At 50.7% G+C, this 22,311-nt stretch overlaps 1 long non-coding RNA gene across 3 annotated transcripts in view; it reads right to left on the bottom strand.

Moving 5' to 3' along the window:
- Positions 1 to 22,311, bottom strand: part of LOC138481433 (uncharacterized) — a 94,246-nt gene that overhangs the window by 28,571 nt on the left and 43,364 nt on the right. Inside the window, exon 2 of one of the 3 annotated variants that reach the window (XR_011274245.1) lies at positions 9,323 to 14,830. The exons of the other annotated variants lie outside the window; for them this stretch is intronic. This is a non-coding gene — a long non-coding RNA (uncharacterized lncRNA). The remainder of the gene's footprint in view (positions 1 to 9,322; positions 14,831 to 22,311) is intronic. 3 annotated transcript variants of the gene reach the window in all.

The following is a 22,311-nucleotide window of genomic DNA, read 5'->3' as shown; positions in this document are numbered from 1 at the left end:
AAACCTCGGGTAAATGATGTCACAGAAGATACAAGACCTCACAGGACGATGGGCAAACAACGGATGCAGGCATGATGTTGATTGGCCAATGGAAAATGTTTCCATACAACAGATACATTGCTTGAATCCTGTTGTATATGGCATATGTGTCAGAGTGAGGCATTTACTATCAGGAGGCAAAAAGTATTAAATTAGAATATAAAAAGGAGTAAACAGTTAACAGCAACACCTAAAAAAGTTGGGTGTCGTAGAGTACAGCTAATACACACCCGTGGAGTAGGTGGTGCAAAGAGGAACTGGATGTGGCAGTTGGTGACATGAGGGTAGAGGGTGGTGCCTGCTAGCTGAGCGGCGCACATGCGTAAGCCCTCAAAATGTTGTAAAGTTTTCTTAAAGTGACAGCCTCTCTATTGGCAATCAGCGTCTCCCAACTGGACTGTGGATGCCGGCTGTGAAGGAGGGAGAGAAAGACAACATAGAAATATTTACATATGAGGGGAAAGTGTTGGGAAAATGTCCATAGTAACCATCTGGTGGTAGGTTTCTAGTTTACTGAGTGGACAGGCAACGTCTTCCTTCCATCCTATTGTGATTTGAACAAGTGGAATATAGTGGGCATAGTGGCCCAGTGTAGTACCAGTAGGGTTATGAGCCCCACCAAGGCCCTGCATTGCATGGAAAATAGTGCTGAAGTGAGAAACAAACTAGGTACCAAGATCCTGGGCTCCTGGGCCAGAGCTATAGCAGGGGTTGACCTAACGATGCTGGCAGTCTTTTTAACACGTCTTAACATGTTGCACTGAAAGTGCATTAGTTCAAACGTAGCCCATTCACCCCTTTTAAAATAAAGCTAATTTGCCACCCATATTACCACCTCCAGAGATGAGACATGATGAAAAGGCACAGCGGTTACTCAGCCCTCTGTTGTACTTCGCTTGGTCAAGGACGGACGCTCGAAAGGAAAACCCTGCTTGCCCACCTGGACACCAGACAGCCACCCCCCGCAGGCGCAGTCCTTGATGTGCGTCACAGTTGATTTTCAAGGAGGAGCCAACAGATCTGAGCTTGAATTGTTCCAAACAGAAGTTAGGGCTAATATATAGGATGTGAATATTAGATGTTTCGGGTCCCACTGGACATACATACGTTCACAACTACCAGTCGCTCCGGACATTCTTTTTTTTACCAAGTCTAGTTTTCTGCAGCAGTGGACGTCACAACAGCACTCGGGGCTCAGAAAGTCCTCAGAGACTAAGCACTGTGGAATTATGCATAGAAGCCTAACTGTACGGAGCATAGCAGAGGGACACCACGCTTATCTTGACAGCAAGACCATGCAGAACAACAGAGGTTCGAATCCCAATCCCGGATCTGTGTTTAGAAACCAAACTCAGGTATGGTATTAGGCGCGTTCTAAAAAAACAATTAAATAAATATAATGTAATAACACATTTACTGCAGAGCATCATTACTGGGTCAGAAGGATAGTTCAGGAGCAGTGCATTTGTCTTGGTAGCCGACCATGGCAGAAACGTGGGTTTAACTCCCCGTTCCACGCTTAGGGGCCGATTCATGGAACAAACGTGCGCCGAAAATCTATGCGCAAGCAGGCTGCAACATCCCGAAAGGCGTGCGCGACGCGCACAGTGAAAGCGCACAACCTCGGCGCATACACCAGAAAGTGGGCGGGACACGGGGCGTAACGCGCGGAATGGGGAACACCGCGCGAAAATAAGGGCGTAACTGGGGATGTACTGCAGGGAAGCAGACGGAACGCCCACACGCACTCGAACCACACGTATTCATGGAATCGAATAGGGCAAAGCCACGCACAGCCAAAGACACGCAGAAGCCGAAACACGTCCACCACACAAAGGCAGGCGGTAGCGTCTCTGCGCATTACAAAAGTGGCAACATACAGCAATTGGGCCTGTGCGAGCGGGCTACGTGTATTTCAGGGGTTCGCGTGAACTTTTCCACGCGATCGGGCCTGGGGGAGCGGGCTACGTGTATTTCAGGGGTTCGCGTGAACTTTTTCACGCGATCGGGCCTGGGGGAGCGAGCTACGTGCATTTCAGGGGTTCGCGTGAAGTTTCTCACGCGATCGGGCCTGGGGGAGCGGGCTACGTGTATATCAGGGGTTCGCGTGAAGTTTCTCACGCGATCGGGCCTGGGGGAGCGGGCTACGTGCATTTCAGGGGTTCGCGTGAAGTTCTTCACGCGATCGGGCCTGGGGGAGCGGGCTACGTGTATATCAGGGGTTCGCGTGAAGTTTCTCACGCGATCGGGCCTGGGGGAGCGGGCTACGTGTATATCAGGGGTTCGCGTGAAGTTTCTCACGCGATCGGGCGTGGGGGAGCGGGTTACGTGTATTTCAGGGGTTCGCGTGAAGTTTTTCATGCGATCGGGCCTGGGGGAGCGGGTTACGTGTATTTCAGGGGTTCGCGTGAAGTTTCTCACGCGATCGGGCCTGGGGGAGCGGGTTACGTGTATTTCAGGGGTTCGCGTGAAGTTTCTCACGCGATCGGGCCTGGGGGAGCGGGTTATGTGTATTTCAGGGGTTCGCGTGAAGTTTTTCACGCGATAGGGCCTGGGGGAGCGGGGTACCACTCACCGTCTGCCTTGCGTGTAGAAGAACGCGTAGCCAACACCCGCTGTGAAGTAATAGCGTGTGAACCCCAACGGATGGAAAACACACGCACCGCACGAAAAGCACGTACAGAACAGTGTAAAGGCACGCGGGATCTCCAAGCCCTACCAGGGCAACGCCCGTGCGCAAAACGTCACAGACGCGCTTACGCTGTAAGGGCCTTTGGTCCAATGAAATCGCGTACGCGTGCTGACGCGCTTACGCGCTAAGGGCCTTTCCTCGATTTTCACGCTGACGTGCAGGATTTTCACGTGCCAAATCACTCTGTATCAAGCTGGCCACGCGAAAACACACAGAAGACCACGCTCCTGCCCAGAAGGCCGAATTACTGCCCCCCAGTGCCCCGAGCAGCCTCCCACGTGCCATCTGCTGCTGCCTGCCTGCCTGCCTGCCTGCTGCCACCGTGCCCTGCCATTTGGTGCCTGCACATCAGCCATCTGCAGGGGTCCAGTTGCTGTGTCCACCCCTGCTGGAACAGAAGACTCCCGACTCAGATAACATCGCTCCACAGCCCAGCCCCAGGACCCAGTTGCCCACCCACTCCTGCCCCTGGGGTTGCCATGTCGGGCACATCCACATCTGGCACCAGTGGCAACCCCCGGCCAGAGGGGCAGAGGGGCACCAGCTTCACTGCCACCGAAGTTGGTGTCCTGGTGGAGCAAGTCCTGGGGCAGTATGATGCCCTCTTCGGATCGTCCCGCGCCAACAAGGAAGGACGGGAGAGGATCTGGGCCGACTGTGTGGTTGCCATCAACGCGGAGGGGGTGGCAACCCGCACCATCCAGAAGGTCAAGAAGCGCTGGGAAGACATGAGGTCCAGGACCCTCATGAAGGCCCGGCGCCTCGTGGAGGGGGGCCGGGGCCGCATGAGTTCCATCCAGATGGGGGTCCTGGAACGCGTACACCCAGCGCTCCACGCCCAGGTCCTTGAGAGGGAGACCCGTCTGGAGTTGAGCGGTAAGTGGCCAAGCATTGCTGTGTGAGACAGGGCATGTTGCAGTGTGCTGGTTGTCTGATACTTGCCTGTATGTGTGACATAGGCCATGTACGCATGTATGTGTGCAGGGACATCATGGTAATGCATGTGCGACCAGTAATGTGTGAACCGCACGGTTGTTGCATGTGTTTAAATGCGACATGGGGAGCCCTATGCAGATTGTACACATGAGAGCATGGCAGTCTCTGTTCCTGGACATGGGTGGGGGTGAGGGATGGGTGCTGATGCCAGGTACATATATGGTGTCCATGTCTGTGTGCCTGACCTGCGTGTCTGTGACTTGTGGATGCCATGGATGCATGACACATGTCTGTGACAATGTACAGATTCACTGATGCAGCCTAGTCATCCTTGTATCCACTGTGATTGGGGTGTACGGGGCCAGATGGATGTGACTGAGGTGAAGTATGTGCATGTGATAGGCATGACCCATGATGCATGTGAGTTCCATTACATTGTATGTTTCGAGAGTCCATTGGACATGTATGGAAATGTCCATGGCATGCACCATGACTGTCACTGTGTGTGTTTTGCCTGGACTGACACATGTGTTGTGGAGGGACATGATGGAAGTGTACTTTGACAGTGGCACTCATCTGCTATTGCTTCCTGTCTAGGGGACCATTGTACAGTACCCTGATGCTTGTGTTCTATGTCTCCCTCTACGCAGCGGCTAGTGAAGAAGAGGGCGGAGACGGCGCTGTGGAGCAAGGCGGCGGGGATGCCCCCACGGCTGCAGCGGAAGGGGTGGGTGAGCCCCCACAGGGGCCTGCTACGGCGGAAGACGGTGAGGAGCCATCCAGGTTGGTGGTTTCCACAGAGGAGGAGGAGGCCGCCACTGAGGCGCACATGGGGCCTGGTGGGGGCATCCCTGCTGGTGCAAGTGGTGCAGTCCAGGGGCAGGGGCAGGAGGCAGCACAGGTCACCGTGGAGGGGCCTGTGCATGTCGCTGTCCCTGACCCTGTGGGTGCACCACCATGCACCAGCAGGGATGCCCCGTCCCAGACCCCTCCGCAGGTAGAGGGGATGTCCATGTCATCTGACTCCCCTCCACCTGCGGACGAGGGGACCCCTGGCCGTATGGAGAAGGTCCTGATTGGGGTCGCGATGCGCACGGCTGTGATTCGTGATGCCGTGCGTGCTTCCCAGGAGGAGCACGCACGTCATCACGAAGAGCACCGTGCCGACGTGGCCCAATTGGGATCGTCCATGTTCGGGGGTTTCCTGCATGTGTCGGCCAATCTGGCGGCCCTCTCCTCCTCTGTGGAGACTATACGCCAGTCGTTCTCCTTGCCGTCTTCCGGCCCAGATGCCACCAGGGCCCCCTGTGGACCTGCCCTGACCAATGCAGCCAGCTCGGTGGGGATCCCATCCCTGCCACAGTCGGGAGTCAGAGGTCCAGCAGGGGTGGACACCACAGCAACTGTACCCCAGCAGATGGAGGATGTGCCGGCATCATCAGGCAGGGCACGTGCACGATGGCGTCAGTGGATTCCATCAGCCTGGATGCCGTCGTGCTGGCAGAGGCAGTGGCGTCGGAGGCAGCAGCGGAGTCAACGTGGGAGGCATCATGGCTCGGGGCCATCAACATCGGAGGGGCAGGCATCGGCCGGAGGGCAGGAGGACCCAGGACGGGAAGTGTCTTCCGTGTGGCAGCGGTTGGGCCAGCATATAGGTGCGGAGCGGTGGCGGGCGGAAGAGGCGCGGCTCACAATGGTCAGGGCGGAGAACTCCATGCGGAAGGCCCTGAGGCGGGCCGAGTGCCTTGAGGCAATCCGCAGGGGGTTGGAGGAGCAGATGGCGTCGTCCCTGCGGACCCTCGGGCCATGGAACAGGACCGCCTCCGGGACATAGACGAGGAGTTTGATGATGCCCTGGCCCGGAACACCACGGAGTGAGTGGCTGGACTTGCCCGCCGCCTTTGTATATAGTTCTTTAGTTTTAGGTTTCATTTGTTTCTTCTTATGATTTGGAGTCGACGGACACAGCTCCACTTTTTGTATATAGTTGCATTTTAGTTAGGGTTTTTTGTAGGTTTCCTTTGTTCAGTTGGGCTCATGTACCCTTGGATGTTTTGTACATAGTTCTTCATTGGATTGTTTTATTTTTTTATTTTTGATTTATTCTCCATGGAGCAATGGTCTTTGCATTTATTTTTATCTCTCGGATTGATTTTATTTTTAATGTGACTTTGAACAACTTTTTTTGGGATTTGGATTTGTAGTTTTGATTTTTTTGGACGGACATGCAGCTTATCTTTTTTTCATTGCCATTGTAGTTTGTTTCATTTCATTTGCATTCAATTTTTTTTAATACAATTTTGTTTTCATACTTCACTGTGTGGTATCATCTCATTGGTTTCATGCATGTCATGTTGGGTGTTTTCCCATTCATTTGCAACCATTGTGTGTGACGAACATGGGTTCATTTGCTTTATGAACATTGGGGGTGTAACATGTAATTTCCATTTCCATGTGGGTGAATGGGTTACTTGGTAGGGCCTTTTGGCTGTGGAGGCTGACCATAACGCACATGATTGGGGATTGTGAGGACCTGGGTGCAGGGGGACATGAGTGGGGGCCTGGTGGAGGCTGCCCCTGGTGACTGGGGGGGTGGGGGTGGTGGGAGACATGGGTGGGGGGCTGGTGGCAGGTGCCCCACAGTGCTGGGGGGTGGGGGGGGTGGGGAACATGAGTTGGACATGGGTGGGGGCCTGCTGGCAGGTGCCCCACAGTGCTGGGGGGTGGGGGTGCTGGGAGACATGGGTGGGGGCCTGCTGGCAGGTGCCCCACAGTGCTGGGGGGTGGGGGGGTGGGGAACATGAGTTGGACATGGGTGGGGGCCTGCTGGCAGGTGCCCCACAGTGCTGGGGGGTGGGGGGTGGGGAACATGAGTTGGACATGGGTGGGGGCCTGCTGGCAGGTGCCCCACAGTGCTGGGGGGTGGGGGTGCTGGGAGACATGGGTGGGGGCCTGGTGGAGGCTGCCCCTGGTGGCTGGGGGGTGGGGGTGGTGGGAGACATGGGTGGGGGCCTGGTGGTGGGTGCCCCTGCACTGCTGGGGGGTGGGGGGGTGGGAGACATGGGTGGGGGCCTGGTGGAGGCTGCCCCTGGTGGCTGGGGGTGGGGGTGGTGGGAGACATGGGTGGGGGCCTGGTGGTGGGTGCCCCTGCACTGCTGGGGGGTGGGGGTGCTGGGAGACATGGGTGGGGGCCTGGTGGTGGGTGCCCCTGCACTGCTGGGGGGTGGGGGTGGTGGGAGACATGGGTGGGGGCCTGGTGGTGGGTGCCCCTGCACTGCTGGGGGGTGGGGGGGTGGGAGACATGGGTGGGGGCCTGGTGGTGGGTGCCCCTGCACTGCTGGGGGGTGGGGGGGTGGGAGACATGGGTGGGGGCCTGGTCGAGGCTGCCCCTGGTGGCTGGGGGTGGGGGTGGTGGGAGACATGGGTGGGGGCCTGGTGGTGGGTGCCCCTGCACTGCTGGGCGGTGGGGGTGGTGGGAGACATGGGTGGGGGCCTGGTGGAGGCTGCCCCTGGTGGCTGGGGGGTGGGGGTGGTGGGAGACATGGGTGGGGGCCTGGTGGAGGGTGCCCCTGCACTGCTGGGGGGTGGTGAGAGACATGGTAGGGGGCCTGTGGAGGGTGCCCCTGGTGGCTGGGGGTGCAGGGGGACATGCGTTGGTGGGCAGTAGTGCAAGTTGACATGTGGGTTGGCTGGGGGGCATGGCCATGGTGGATGGGGTGCCTGCAGGACATGTGCAGGGTAGGCCCCTGTGGTGTGAGCCACCTGCAGGGGCCGTGGAGGGTGTAGAGGGAACACCTGGGAGGGCCCACACGTGCAATTCACGTGTGGTGCTCCCCGCGCACCCCTGTAATACATGTACCCTGATGGAATCACGTGTCGAACTTCCCCCGCACCCCGAAATACACGTACCCTGATGGAATTGCGTGTGGAAATTCACGCGCACCCCTGAAATACATGTACCCTGCTGGAATCGCATGTGTAACTTCCCCTGCACCCTGAAATACACGTACCCTGCTGATATCGCGTGTGGAACTTCACGCGCACTCCTGAAATACACGTACCCTGCGGAAATCGCGTGTGTAACTTCCCCTGCACCCTGAAATACACGTACCCTGCTGATATCGCGTGTGGAACTTCACGCGCAACCCGAAATACACGTACCCTGATGGAATCGCGTGTGGAACTTCCCGCGCACCCCTGAGATACGCGTACCCTGCTCGCACGGGCCCAATCGCGTGTGGAAATTCCCGCGCACCCCTGAAATACATGTACCCTGCTGGAATCGCGTGTGTAACTTCCCCTGCACCCTGAAATACACGTACCCTGCTGATATCGCGTGTGGAACTTCACGCGCACCCCTGAAATACACGTACCCTGCGGAAATCGCGTGTGTAACTTCCCCTGCACCCTGAAATACACGTACCCTGCTGATATCGCGTGTGGAACTTCACGCGCACCCCGAAATACACGTACCCTGATGGAATCGCGTGTGGAACTTCCCGCGCACCCCTGAGATACGTGTACCCTGCTCGCACGGGCCCAATCGCGTGTGGAAATTCCCGCGCACCCCTGAAATACACGTACCCTGCTGGAATCGCATGTGTAACTTCCCCTGCACCCTGAAATACACGTACCCTGCTGATATCGCGTGTGGAACTTCACGCGCACCCCTGAAATACACGTACCCTGCGGAAATCGCATGTGTAACTTCCCCTGCACCCTGAAATACACGTACCCTGCTGATATCGCGTGTGGAACTTCACGCGCACCCCGAAATACACGTACCCTGATGGAATCGCGTGTGGAACTTCCCGCGCACCCCTGAGATACGCGTACCCTGCTCGCACGGGCCCAAGCGCGTGTGGAAATTCCCGCGCACCCCTGAAATACACGTACCATGATGAAATCGCGTGTGGAACTTCCAGCGCACCCCTGAAATACGTGTACCCTGCTCGCAAGGGGCCAATCGCGTGAGTTACTTCCCGCGCACCCCAGTGATACACGTAGCCCGCTTGCTGTGCTGGTACAGGGTTAGCGCAGCCCTTTGCGCTGGATTGGGTATATTGATGGCTTTTCCCTGCGCGAGAGGCGTTCTTGGGGGCATAACTGTCGCTGCTGCAGGGTCGCTGCGCCACTGTGCGCCACGGCTGGTTTTGGTGGCTGGAATCCATGAATACGCTGTGCGTGGAAATGGATTTTAGCGCACGCGGCTGGCGCAGGGATTCGCACGCGCACACTGTGCGCAAGCCTCGTGCACCACTTGTGCGCTGAATTCTATGAATTACCCCCTTAGAGACTGGTCTCCGGTATTTTACAGTAAAGACCTTTAAAGCATTGTTTCATAATTCAGCCCAGCAGAGCAGGTGTCCTGGTTCATCAAACAAAAGTTTAATGAACAGAACAAGTGCAATTATGTATTACAAAATCTGCACCACTTCCGTTCATATAAAACATGTTTAGAAGCCCACAGCCATGCCTTAGGCTCAATAAACAGGACGCATGCAATGCTAGGGGAATGAGTGCTCAATAAACAGGACGCATACAATGCTAGGGGAATGAGTGCTCAATAAACAGGACGCATACAATGCTAGGGGAATGAGTGCTCAATAAACAGGACGCATGCAATGCTAGGGGAAAGAGGAATCACAGTGTTACCTGTTCTTCATCTAGTTGGAGGCCAAACGATTCAACGAATACTCTAGCAAAAGGAAAGTCAAACAGCAACTCACTGTTCCAGAATTTAGATAAAACATTATGAACATGTGCACTATTTAAAAATATAAATGCATAAGTGTTACGAAAAGAAAAGGTCTAATCATGTGAAGAGAAGACAACATGCACCCAGGGCCAGTTCTAGGAAGTGCAGGCCTTGTGCGGCAGAAGACTGGAGGGGCCCCCTAACATGCAGATGCATGGACACTCCAGGAAGATGACATCACAAGGAGGAACATCAGTCAGTCTTTCCTACTCTTGTCAATCGCTGGGAGTTCCATTGCAAGAATTGAACGACAGGAGACACATACATTTGTGATATGCCCCTGAATGGTCACTGCTATTATTATAGTTGAAACAACACTTATAGTCAGATAAACTATGATTAGGGCGTTTTCAAAAAGTCAATACTATCAAATGAATTGGCAGATAAGGTAAAGTAAGACAACGTGATTTTCCCAAGGTCACAGACTTTAGTTGAACGGAGAAGCTGGGATTTGAGCCCAGTGTGCAATTTAGGGCCCGATGCGTGGAATTTTTGCACGGTTCAAAGTGACTTTGCACTGCTGAAAAGTGACTTTGCACTGCCGACACAAACCCTGATTCATGGAATTGTGCAAAGTGTATTTTTGCAGTGCAAGTCCGTGCAAAGTCATTTTGTACTGCAACAAGGACCACTTTTCCGCAGTGCAAAGTCAATTTGAACCGTGCAAAAATTCCATGAATCAGGCCCTTAGGCTCCTGACTGGCCACATACCTACTTCTTGATACAAAATACATGTTAAAACAAACAAACAAATGAATACATGTGTGCATAAATATGTTAAGCAAATTAAGTACAATTGTAGCTTTGAAAGTATACAAGTAACAGAATGCAAACACATGTACGCCTAATTATTCTCTTGGTTCTTGAAATTACTTTCAAGAAAAAAAAAACCTTTTTGCTGCATCTCAAACAGACATCACTGAAATAAATGAGTTTTTTAAAAGGGGGCAAAGGGTCATTTTTGCACCACGTCAGTGCCTTGAAAGAAGGTTTTAGTCGTAAGCTGGTGGAGCTGTATGGGGGCTTTTGAGATGTAAAAGCCCCCCGTCAGCTCTTCACACCCAAACTTGATAGCTAATTTGAGGAGATTTGCTGCCATTCACAACTGACACAGAGCTACCCTTTCAAAGGCGCAGAGCCGTGGCAAGCCGTTTGCATGGCCCACTGCTAGATGTACAGGGAGTGTTGTAGGGACAGAGCATGTTCCTACTCATGCTTATAGAGGTGAGTAGAGAGGCAGAGACTACTTGAGCCCTCCACCTCCACCTCCTCCAGAGAACGAGGCCTTAGGAAACCCATGCCTTTCAGGGCCCCTGCATACAGCCCACCTCAGTACCCCTAAATTTACTGGTGCTTTCAAAACCGGTATTGCATATAACATAATGAAATCCGTTGATGCTGACAAGACTTAGAGTGCAGTCAGAGTGATGGGCAATCGAGCGTCCCAATGCTTGCACATGGCACGATCCCCAGTAATCCATTGTAGGCACTGAGTATGAGGAGATCTGGAGAAGCCCATCTCTGCCCATGAGATTAGTGGAAGACCAACACACCCCTAACCTAGCGAGATGGGTCAGATGGAGCTTGGAACAAGCGGGCATAGGCAACCAGGGATTCAGGGCACATTCTGCCAGAGGAGCAATGGCATCTCAGGCGTTCTAAGCAGGCACCAGATTGGAGGATATTATGAAGGCAGGCGACTGGTCGGGGAAATCGGTCTTTAAAACATTGTACTTTCCACTGGAAGTGGAAGGTGCAATTAAAAAGGTTACTCTCCAAATAATAGCTCCTGGTCCTTAGGTCCACAGACTCTTTTCTATTCCTGACATGTCAGGAATGCTCGAGCTGTGCAAGTGGGACATGAAGCCTGCTACAAAACATTTCTAGTTATGTGACGCAGGATCAGCACATGCTTAGTGTGTCCATGCAGTGCTCTGTTCTTTCCTGTATGGCCTCCTTACTTCTCCGCCCCAGCCCTGAACTTTTTCAGCCGACCTGATTAAAGAAGTGCCCTGGGAGAAAATTAAGTGAGGTTGTTAACGTGAAGGAGACAATTTTCTCCAGGTGGTGGAGTCTGGCAGGGTGACTGCCCCAGCATGAATGGCAGTATTAGAAGCAAGGCTTGGACATGGAGACCATTGTACCACAACTACCAAAACGGCATGCACCTATCAGACAAACTCTTGCACAAATAGAGCTCTCACAAGTGCTGTTTTAGGTCTTGCTTGAGAGAGCTTTGTCTCGGTGCCAGAACCCTTGTAACTGCCTATTTATTTATTTATTGTATACATTTGCGTATCACAGCGTTTGTACAGAGATTGAACGGCAGGTGTAAGGAAAGTCATCAATGAGAGATAGAGATGATAGGTTAGTCATATTGGTCAAACAGTCAGGTCTTCACAAGTTTTCTGACGATGAAATAGGGCGGTTCGCTGCGGATGTGGGGCTAGAGAGTATTCCACAGGGTGCGTGCTGTGACACAGAAACTGGCACCGCAGACTCGTTTGCATTTGTATCTGGGAGTCAGCAGTGCCAGGTTAGAGGAGGATCGAAGGGAGCACATGTGGGATTTGGTAGTGATGTGTGAGTTGAGGTAGAGGGGTGCCTCTTTGTAAACACATTGGTGCCAATGGTCTGATTTTCAAACTCGATCCGTGCTTTGATGGGGAGCCAGTGGGCAACACGACTAGTTGAGGAAATGTGGTAAGACCGTTTGAGGCCCATGGCTGCTCTGAGGGTTTTTTTTTTAAAGAGCTGGAGCTTGGCTGGATTCTTGGAGGAGGCACCGGTGAATTGCACGTTGCCGTAGTCCAGCTTACCGTCTGCTGATGGTGATGAGTTTAGAGGTGTAGGCTGTGGAGGATGCCAGATCGTTGACGTGTCTGGTCATGTTGAGATCGGCATCAATGTAGACAGCAAGGGTTATGACATGCTTAGATACCAGGATGTTCATGCCGTCGATGTTGAAGGAAGCAAAAGCAGGGTCGAGGTTCTTGGGGCGAGGTGGGTGCCTACGATGAGCATTTCCATTTTCAGGGGTTGTGGGTGGACATCTATGGTAGGGTCCCTGGTGTTTATCAGCTGCTCCGTGATTGCAGAACAAGTGTATCATGATGAGCAGTTTGGCGTAGTGGCAGACATTTTTTAGAAGCAAGTGGAACGGTTTAAGTTGTGTAGAGAGTTGTTGAATGTTGCTTTCATGAGCTTGTTTTGTTTCTATGTCGCTGAGAACAGCAATGTGTTTTCCACCTTTGTGCTGCATTACATGTTGTTTATTTCTGTTGTGATCGATGTTAAAATTACAAACTATTATGTCTGCCACTGTCATCGTGGTTAAGAAATGACGCCATGATTCATTGGGAGCCTCCTATACAAAAACTGTTACAATGCATCCAATCCGTCATTGCCGCCATTATAAGAAAGCCAACAGTTCTATATTTGCAAATGTAGAGTCTACTGACACAGAAATGGCCAAAGCCTCACATACTTGTTGTAGCGGTCCAGACTTGTATATATGTTCTGCTGTGAGGAATTCGACCATTCGCACGGTGAGTGTGCGCTCACCTGGGCTCTTTTTGAAATTTGATATGAAATTGAATGAGGGTAGGTCAACCTCTGGAAAATGTGTGGGGTTAATCTGTACACATATTCCTATGCTCACTACACAACATACACATATACTCTAGGCAGACACAGCCTGCAGGCTCAGTCCTCCCTGTCACATTTAGTTGGAATGTGACACATGTACATCAAGGCATCTCAAAAGGGGAGGGCAAAACCTTCCCCCTGCCATGGCCAGCCTAATTAAATAACAAAGGCTCCATGGATCTGCCCTATCCTTTGTTAGCCCTTCAGAATGGTTGTAGCAATTAAACATAATTAGCAGATTAAGAGAGTATACTTCAAACAGGCCCACATAGGGCCTAGCTATAGAAGCTAATAAAAGACAGGAAAACCCCCAGCAACCTTTGATATGCACTGTGTCAACTTGAAGCCAGCTCCTGCCCCTCAGTATCAAGGGCAGTGAAGTTTTATATCTGGTACATGTTTTTACAGTAGGCAACCCCAGCAGGGGGACCACTTTCAGAGGGTAAGAGTATGTGATTTGTTGGAGACAGAAAGTCTGTTCTCACCACAACTTAAAGGGAGATCTGCCTTAAATCAGGAACCACAGAGAGCTCAATTAACCATAGAGACCCTTTGATCCACAATAGACAGGAAGATGGGTGGGACTTAGTAGTACATGTTTGCATGCACTTTACTTTTCCTGTTGCAAAGAACTCTGGTATGACCTTATGCATAACAGAAGATTGTTGGTGGGGACCCAGGATTGGTTCATTAAGGTAGGCTTCGCCTACATCAATCACTGGGGTCCATTTGGCTTTAAAAGAGGGTTGAGCTCCTCTTTGGCAGATGATCTGAAGACTTTGCAAGGAGTAGCAAGAAGAACTCACTGGGACCCTGGCTGAAGGTACGGTCTGCCTTATATCTTCCACCAGTGAAGGAAGGCCAAGAACTCCAAGAGGGAAGCAAGATCCTGCCCCTAAACATCTCCCAGGGAACAGAGGGACATACTGAATCCAGAGGACCCTCAAGCAGCTCCAGAACCGGTACCCAGCCAGCACAGAGCGTGCCCTGTTAGGCTCTGCAAGCAAGCTTCTTAAGTGGGAAGTGCCAGAGAGTCTCTGAACCAAACCAAGGATAAGGCTGTTGCCTGAAACACTCTCCTCAGCTTTGGGCTGTCCGCTTAAAGGATGACACAACCCCAGCAAAGAAGCTAGAAGGAGTGCACCGACAGGTATCAGCCAGCATCTATCCTAATGGACATTTTGAGGCAATCGAGCCCTTCGAGTTGCAACCGACTGTACCGCTGACTCTTTGTCATGCCGCAGTCGCTCACGCTGCCTGAGATGCCCCAGTCAACCTTTCCCATTTCCAGCACTGCCGGTAAGGAAAGATATAGTTCTGCTCGGTCCATGCTGTGAATCTGTGGCCTGATTCAGCTTGAGGGCCTGGCCATTCTGGTTGTACGCTTTAACAAAGTAACTCACCTGTTTCAGGAAGTCAGTGTTAAAGATTAATTCAATTAATCCATCTTTGACAAATATGGCTAAGCCGTAATAGAAATTTGCCCCCCACCTCAGGCTATTACCAGTAAGTAACATCCCTTGGCTCTCCGTAATGGTCGAAGTTAATTAACCTGAGACAAGGCAAATACTACATTTCCCTCAAGCTGCAGCATTATTGCTTAAATCAGAGATGTCCCAGTTCCATTATTCTGTTCAAAATGAATAGGTTTGCAATTGATTTTGTTAGCTAAGCAACACTGATTTTGAATAATACTTATCTGATGGCACTGCAGCAAATGCAAGGGTTTTCCACCTACTTGTAAACCTCTGGCAAACCTGCAAAATGGCAAGGAGAATCAGAGGAAATTAGAGAAAACTAACAAAAAAGAAAAGAGCAACAGAGATAAAAATCGAGCATGCCTTCAAGTGGTCAGAACTATTTCGAAACATATTTGGTATCGAGCAGAGAATTGTGTCAGATTGTATTGGAAAAATGCCGGTATTAATAACACTGTTTTTCAGCCAGTGGATTTTTAACACGCCTCATACCTGTTTTTTTTGCAGTCTTTGCCCTCTCATTGGTGAAGAAGAATGCTTCACCCACGGGTATTCTGTTCCATACTGAAGGTATGTCCTCTCTATTGCTGATAGGACCACATCTACTTATGGACCTATGGACTTACCAACCTTCGGGTAATAGCGCCATTTCTCTATGATCTTTATATGTTTCTGTTCTCACAGGTTTCACTTCCGCTTGCAAAACATGCAGATCCGGGCATCAACTGCTTTTAGCTGCACACCCGGGTTCTCGCTCTAGCACATCCATGCACAGGTGTGGGCTAATTTTCATTCAAGAACATGGCCATGCTAAACCGGCCTCTCTGTATATTTCTATCAGGGCCTGTAATGATTATTAATGTCAGATGTTTCCCTGAAGAAGGATGCATGGAGGAATCATTCTGCCCTCTTGTGAATCACTTGGGCGTGGCTTGCCTTTATTAAAGAATGCTTTGCCTATGTTATTACTAGGAATTACTTTTGCCAAGGGCACAGTTACTTTATTACAAATTGCAGTGAGATTGGTCACTAGGATTTCTCCAGGGCCACAGGAAGCTCTTGTGGTTTAAGGCTTCTTACGTGAAGACCGTTTAAATGTGGAAGAGGTGGGCACCACCTGTAGTTCGTATCAAGAGGATATATTAATAAAACATAAAAATACAGTCTTAGGAGCTGACTGTATAAAGCGCAGAGACACCTGAGCCCAATATACATGGTCGAAAGATAAGATACCTTAGCCCAGCTTACTATCTGCATTTTGCAGCAAAAAAGGTGGAACAAATATTGGTAAACAGTTAATAGCATGAAGTAGAGTTTGTGCAGTTATAGTGCGCAGAGCACTCAGTATTCAAATGGTCAGATCCTTAATAGTAAAATGAGAGCTCACGTGTCCTTGAATAAGCAAGAAATCCAATAATGTGGAAAGTGATTTATTGTGGTCACAGCCGACACGTGTTTCAACCAATAAGGTCGTCCTCAAGGCTGTTATAAGTGATCATGCGTGTACAATTTTGAAATAACAAATACATAAATAAAATCCATACATTACAATAAAAAAGGGTGAAATCAAAAGTAACAAAAGTGAAGATTAGAAAATCACAAAGTCTGGTTATAGACACCCAAAATAGACAGTGGGTCGTAGGCAATAATTCAACATTTACGTAAATCCGTTCATTTATGAACCACTACTTCATGCTATTAACTGTTGGAGGAACCTGGGGTGACCTCCCGTGCAGTGGCTGCTGCATTGGATTACCCATATTTTGGAGAAATTGAGCGCATCCCAACTTGTCACTCCCCGTTTTCTGTGTTCTAAATATTGGTAAACATTTTCTCTGTGAAAGTGTAGGTCGGCAAAAGAGGGGTGTACCGAAGAAGTCCCTTCAGAATCCCTTCTCAAGGTGAGGGTACAGGTGGCAGGTGCTGTCTGCAGAGCTCCCTCTCGTGGCTGATCGATAGTTTATTTGTATAGCGCCTATACACAATGTGCTTCAAAGCGCTTGACCCTGGGCAACCGCACAGACTGCCCATGCTCTGTGCTGCCCCCGACCCACCACTGCATGAAAGAAAGCACCTATTTTGTGTTGAATCTCAGAGAGCACCAAATCATTTAGCAATCCTTCTCCAGCTGTGACTGTAAAATCGGACATTCCTCACATTGTTTCTACCCGCTGGTCTCACAGATTCGAGAAAATTACCTAAAGCGTGTTTTAGGGGACATCCCAGCAGCGACGAGTGATGCTTCCAGCGCGCTTTCTCCTGCAGTGCCACCACAAACACTTGGATACTTTTGCATTTCAAATGTTTAGACATTCAAATGCCCACAGCCTGGTGCACAAGTCAAATAGTGTATTGTCTAATTGTCCGGTACACACCTCCTATGGCAAATCGATGTGCAAGGTCTTTTACACACTTATCGCTATAAATCAAAAATCCAATTATGTAGGCGAAATTCTACACGTGGGTTTGCTATTCAAGTATCTTACAGTGCTTTTCCTATTTGGGTGTCCTTTCTGATCGCTCAACAGAGAGGAAAATGCGGGAGGTTGAAAGGTCCTTTAGGGATGTTTTGGGGTGCATAGCTACAGGACAGGAAGTTGATATAGTCTGTGGGTGACAATAGTCTCTGGACGCATAGATGACCGGGTTGGCCTATATTTACATGAGCTGGAGGCGACACTTCCAAACAACCAAAGTTCACACCACAAGCAGGAACTCGCAGATCTAGACTATAGCCGAGCTGACCAACAAAGTATTTGATTACAAACCAGTTTCATTATCTTTTCAAAAAATGTTAAACATGTTATCCATATGTGGCGGAGGTAAGCTGAATGTATTAAGATTTCTTTTGTTTAGACAGCACCCCCTTTTCTTGATTTGCTGATTTATATGTGTTTTTTTCTGCTGAATATATTTTGTGCATTGTATGCAACATCAACTCTGGGCTAATTTGAGCATGTTTTTAAAACATAATACAACTGGTTTGCAATAAAAAAATACTTTATTGGTCAGCTCGGCTCATGTCGCGAGTTCCTTCTTGGGCTGTGAACTTTGGTTGTTTAGATGTACTGGTCCTTCTTGGGACTTCACACCACAGAACAACAATCCCCTGCATCCTGTCATGGCTAATTGAAGTGAACTGATTAAGTGTTAGATCCGCTGTGATGAAAGGAGGAGCAATGCCACAGCAGGCACAGATCATGCAAGTCCAGTCCTGTAGAAAAGGCAAATCTTCATTGTACAATCAGTTGCCGGCTGCAGTTATTTGCATTGTGGGGAGCGCACCCAGGGGTCCATCCTCAGTCATACGCAGCCCAGGCCCAACTGACATTCAGAGAACATGCACGCATCATCGCCCAAGTGACATTCCCTCCTGAGCTGGCATTCACGCACAGGCACCATCCCTCCGCACCAGCAGGACAAGGCCATCAGAAAACTCATCCCTGCATCTCACAGAGCTCAGGCCCCAACAAACCTTTTTTTTTTTTAGCTCTGCCGTTCCATGTGCGTATATGATAGCCTACTGCACACACATGCAGAGACACAAACACCACTGTTTATTTCGGAAGGCATTAGGCTGCATTTATTACGTATCTTACATCACCAAAATGCGACAAGGCCATACATGAATGACATTGTCAAACGGTTACGTAATTGTTTACGTCATCAATTGCATCATCATTACATCATCAATACATCAATATTACATACTAGAGCGTGGGGGAGTATCCATGGCCACCACCCCCCCCATGCTGCGGGATGGGCCTGAAGGAAATATGTGACCCCCTAAACTGACCAGACCCGCTCACCCCTTGCATGCACCGGTGTGGATTGCTCTATGAGCCCCTGACCTGACACCTCTCCGTTCCACACCGAACCTGGGGCCCTATACGTAAATCAGCAATAAATCGCCCTTCCAGTGACCCAAAAGGTCGAGGCCATTGCTCAATTCATTGGAATGTGCTCCAACCTACCCCAACACACCCTCAACCTGCTGATCTAAAGGGTGGCTGGGTGGGAAAACAAAACATGCTGCCCCAAGCAGCACACCGGTCCAGGGCAGCACAAAGAGAGGGAGGGCGCATTGCGCCTCCTCACTTTATACCCTCCTGGGACCCCTTTCCTCTACACTTCTGGCGCCGGACGTTGATGCCTGCCTGGGACTTTGCCCTACTGCCCAGCGCTACGGAGGTGCCTCCTCTTACCGGTGCCCCTCCCTGTTGGCCCACCTATGAACCTCCCAGCCCGCTGGCCTGGCACTGTTGTCAGGGCGCTTTCGTGGGCGACACAGGTGGCAGGGCCAGTGTGGTACACAAACACCACTGTTCATTTTGGAAGGCATTAGACTGCATGTATTACATATCTTACATCACCAAAATGTGACAAAGCCATACATGAATGACATCATCAAATGGTTATGTAATTGTTTACGTCATCAATTGCATCATCATTACATCATCATTACATCAACATTACATACTAGAAGGTGGGGGGACTATCCATGGCCAACACCCCCCCCACGCTTCGGGATGGGCCTGATGGAAATATGTGACCCCCTAAACTGACCAGACCCGCTCACCTCTTGCACGGACCGATGAGGACTGCTCTATGAGCCCCTGGCCTGACACTTCACAGTTCCACGCTGAACCTAGGACCCTAACATAAATAAGCAATACATCTCCCTTCAAGTGACCCAAACGGTAGAGGCCCTTGCTCAATTCAATGCAATGTGCTCAAACATATCGCCACAGGGCCACAGGCCTACCGGCCAGGGGCATTACACACCCCTACCACACAGAGCTCCTGCACGTCACATGAGACCGAATAAGGCCCGACGCCCTAACCTTCGACAATTGAACCCTGGGCACCCTTCAACCAAATCATCTCTTCCCTGGTGCGCCCTCTCCTATGAGATGCCCCCCTCCCCCTGCAGAGAGTCCCTTCCCTGGCTATACGGCTCTTCAATCGTGCATACATAATCCCAAAACATGCACTCCGGCAGTCTCCTGTGGCGGGTGCCATCCAGGAATTCTTGGATGATGCTTCTGGGTTTGGCTGACCCCCGCATTCCTCTTCAACCTGTTGAGCGGCCCTCAGACTAACGTCTAACCACCCCCCCCGCTCATAACAGCACCATTGTCCACACTGATGGTAGTTCACAAGCTAGAGAACCTGGGCTTGTTCTCCTCATCATAGGGTGTCATCTAGGGATACAAAACTGGACATGTTAACCACATATCAGATGGTAAAACCGCCAACACCAACAACCTATCCATCTCCGACTGGCGTACCACATCCCTGTACCCCACTTCGGGTGACCTTTAGAGGTGGTAACCACCTCCACCAAACGACCCTCAACTCTCACTCTGCTGTCAAACATGCTTCTGATATCTCTGTCCTCCTCAAAGACTTTGATCTTGATGTTCTGTCCCTCACGAGATGTGGTTCACTGGAAGTTCTGTCACTGCTTTGACATTCTCCTCCCAGAGGGTTACAAGATCCTCTCCAAGGCCAGGCCTTACCGGCCTGGAGGTGGAGTGGCTTTGATCTTCCTTGAGTGGGTCCCTGCCACCATTATTCCTACTCTGTTCTATTCCTCCTTTGAATGCCTCGTCTGCAGGCTTGTCGTCTCCCCTATACTCTCTTTGACCATTGACACTATCTACAGACCCCCTGGTCCAGCCCCCCTCTGCCTCTAGGAGTGAGCCAATCTCACCTCTGCCCTTCTTGCCTCTACCTCTAAACCTCTCCTCCTTGGTGACTTCAATATCCACATTGACTCTCCAGAGGTGGCCCCTGGAATCTTCCGCAATCTGTGAGATACTCTTTCCCTCACTATTGTTCCGTCTGGCTCAACGCACTCTGCCGGGAATACTTTTTATGCTTCCACTTCTTCTGACATTCCTATCTCCACCCTTCTCACCAACCCCTTTCCTGGCCTGAACATTCCCTCTTGTTTTCTCATCTTGATCTCTCCTGTCCTCCCGGCTAAGCCCCTGCCTTCACTGCCTGTCTCCTTCTCCATCATCTGACCGATGAAGCGAGTGTCAGCTGATGCCTTTGCTTCCACTTTAATTTCCCCGCCCACTCCTGCCCATGACTCCCACATTGATTCTGCTCTTGCTAATTTGCACATCTCTATAAGTAACATTGTTGATATTCTTGCACCTGTCATAAGGATCTGTATGAAGCCTACCTCCAAGCATTCACCTGGTACCATTCTGACTTAACCGCTCTGAAACGCAAGTGCAGAGTGGCTGAGCGGAAATGGCGGGTTCAGACTCATCCTCTGACAAACTGGCCTGTCGCCTGCATCAAAGGCCATACCGACTTTCTATTTGTTCCAAAAAGAGAGCTCACATTCAAGCCTGTATCTCTGGGGCCTCTAATAACTCTGGCGAACTGTTTAAAATCTGCAAGGAACTCACCGATCCTTCTGCATTCTCTTCATCACCCTTACCATCCTTATCCTCCTGTACCTCACTGGCCTCCCATTTCCTCTCCAAAACTCAGGACATTCTGTCTTCACTTGCTTCCTCTACCCCTTTCCTTCCCCCCTGCTCCCATGCCCCCTCTGCCCTTCTTTGCTTCTCCCTTCTTTCTTTCACATAGCACTGTATGAGGGCTCTAGACAAGTCCTCTCTATGAAAGTTTCCTCCAAACAGGTGCTCCTCTGCCCTTCCAGAACTATCAAGGACAGCATTTTCTCCCTTGCGCCTTCCTTGGATGACTTTTGCAACCATTATTTTGACACTGGCTCCTTCCCTTCTCAGCTTAAGCACTCCCTTGTGCATTAGCTCCTGAAAAAGCCCTCCGCGGACACCTCTTGCCCTGCTATCTATTGCCCAATCTCCACTACCCCTTTCCTGGGCAAACTCTTGGAAAAGCTGGCCATCTCCCAACTGACCCAACACATTGAATCAGTTGGCTCTCTCCACGATCACCAGTCTGGCTTCAGAGCTGCCAGAGGCACGGAAACTGCTCTTCTGACCACCTGTGATGATCTGCTCTCAAACCTAGACTAACTCTCCTTCTGCTCTTATCCTCCTGGATCCTTCACAGTTAATCATGCCATCCTGATAAATCTGCTCTGTGACACTACTGGTATCACTGGCCTGGCACTTGACTAGCTGTCCTCTTTCCACTCCAACTGACCTTCCCAAGTTCAACTGGGTCCTTTTCTTTCCCCTATTTCACTCTCCACCTGCAGTGTCCTACAGGGATCTATCATCTCACTGTGGCTTTTTAACATATATCTTGCCCCTTTGGCCCACTTGATCTCCTCCTTCTCGCCCCACTTACAATGCTATGCTGATGACACTCAACTCTCCTTCACGCTTCCCTCCCCTTCCTCCTCTCTCATCCCTGATTGTCCGGCAGTTATTCAGTACTGGTGTGCTGCCAATTATCTCTGCCTTAATGCCAGTAAGACTGAGATCCTTCTCATCAGGACCTGTGCTCCCACTTTCCCTCCCTCCCTCTGGTCACCTTCTTCGCTGCCCCTCACCCTCTTACAAGGCAAAAAAAACCTTTGTGTGATCTTCAATTCCTCTCTATCCTTCTCTCCTCACATCACAGACCTTGCTAAGAAGGCCCACTATCTGCTGCACTTCCTCGGTAGCATTCTGCCTTTCCTCACCTTCCCCCACAAGCTCATTGGTCCTCATTACACGGATGGCGGTAAGGATTTACCGGTACCGGGAAAATACCGGTACCGGTAAATCCTTACCGCCTTACTATGAGGTCCCTTTGCGGGTTGG

The sequence above is a fragment of the Ambystoma mexicanum genome, chromosome 5p (genome assembly GCF_040938575.1).
Source record: "Ambystoma mexicanum isolate Mex_15411 chromosome 5p, UKY_AmexF1_1, whole genome shotgun sequence".
NCBI classification, from domain to species: domain Eukaryota; kingdom Metazoa; phylum Chordata; class Amphibia; order Caudata; family Ambystomatidae; genus Ambystoma; species Ambystoma mexicanum.
The sequence above is the reverse complement of the archived record's forward strand: the minus strand, read 5'-3'. Positions and strand labels throughout refer to the sequence as shown.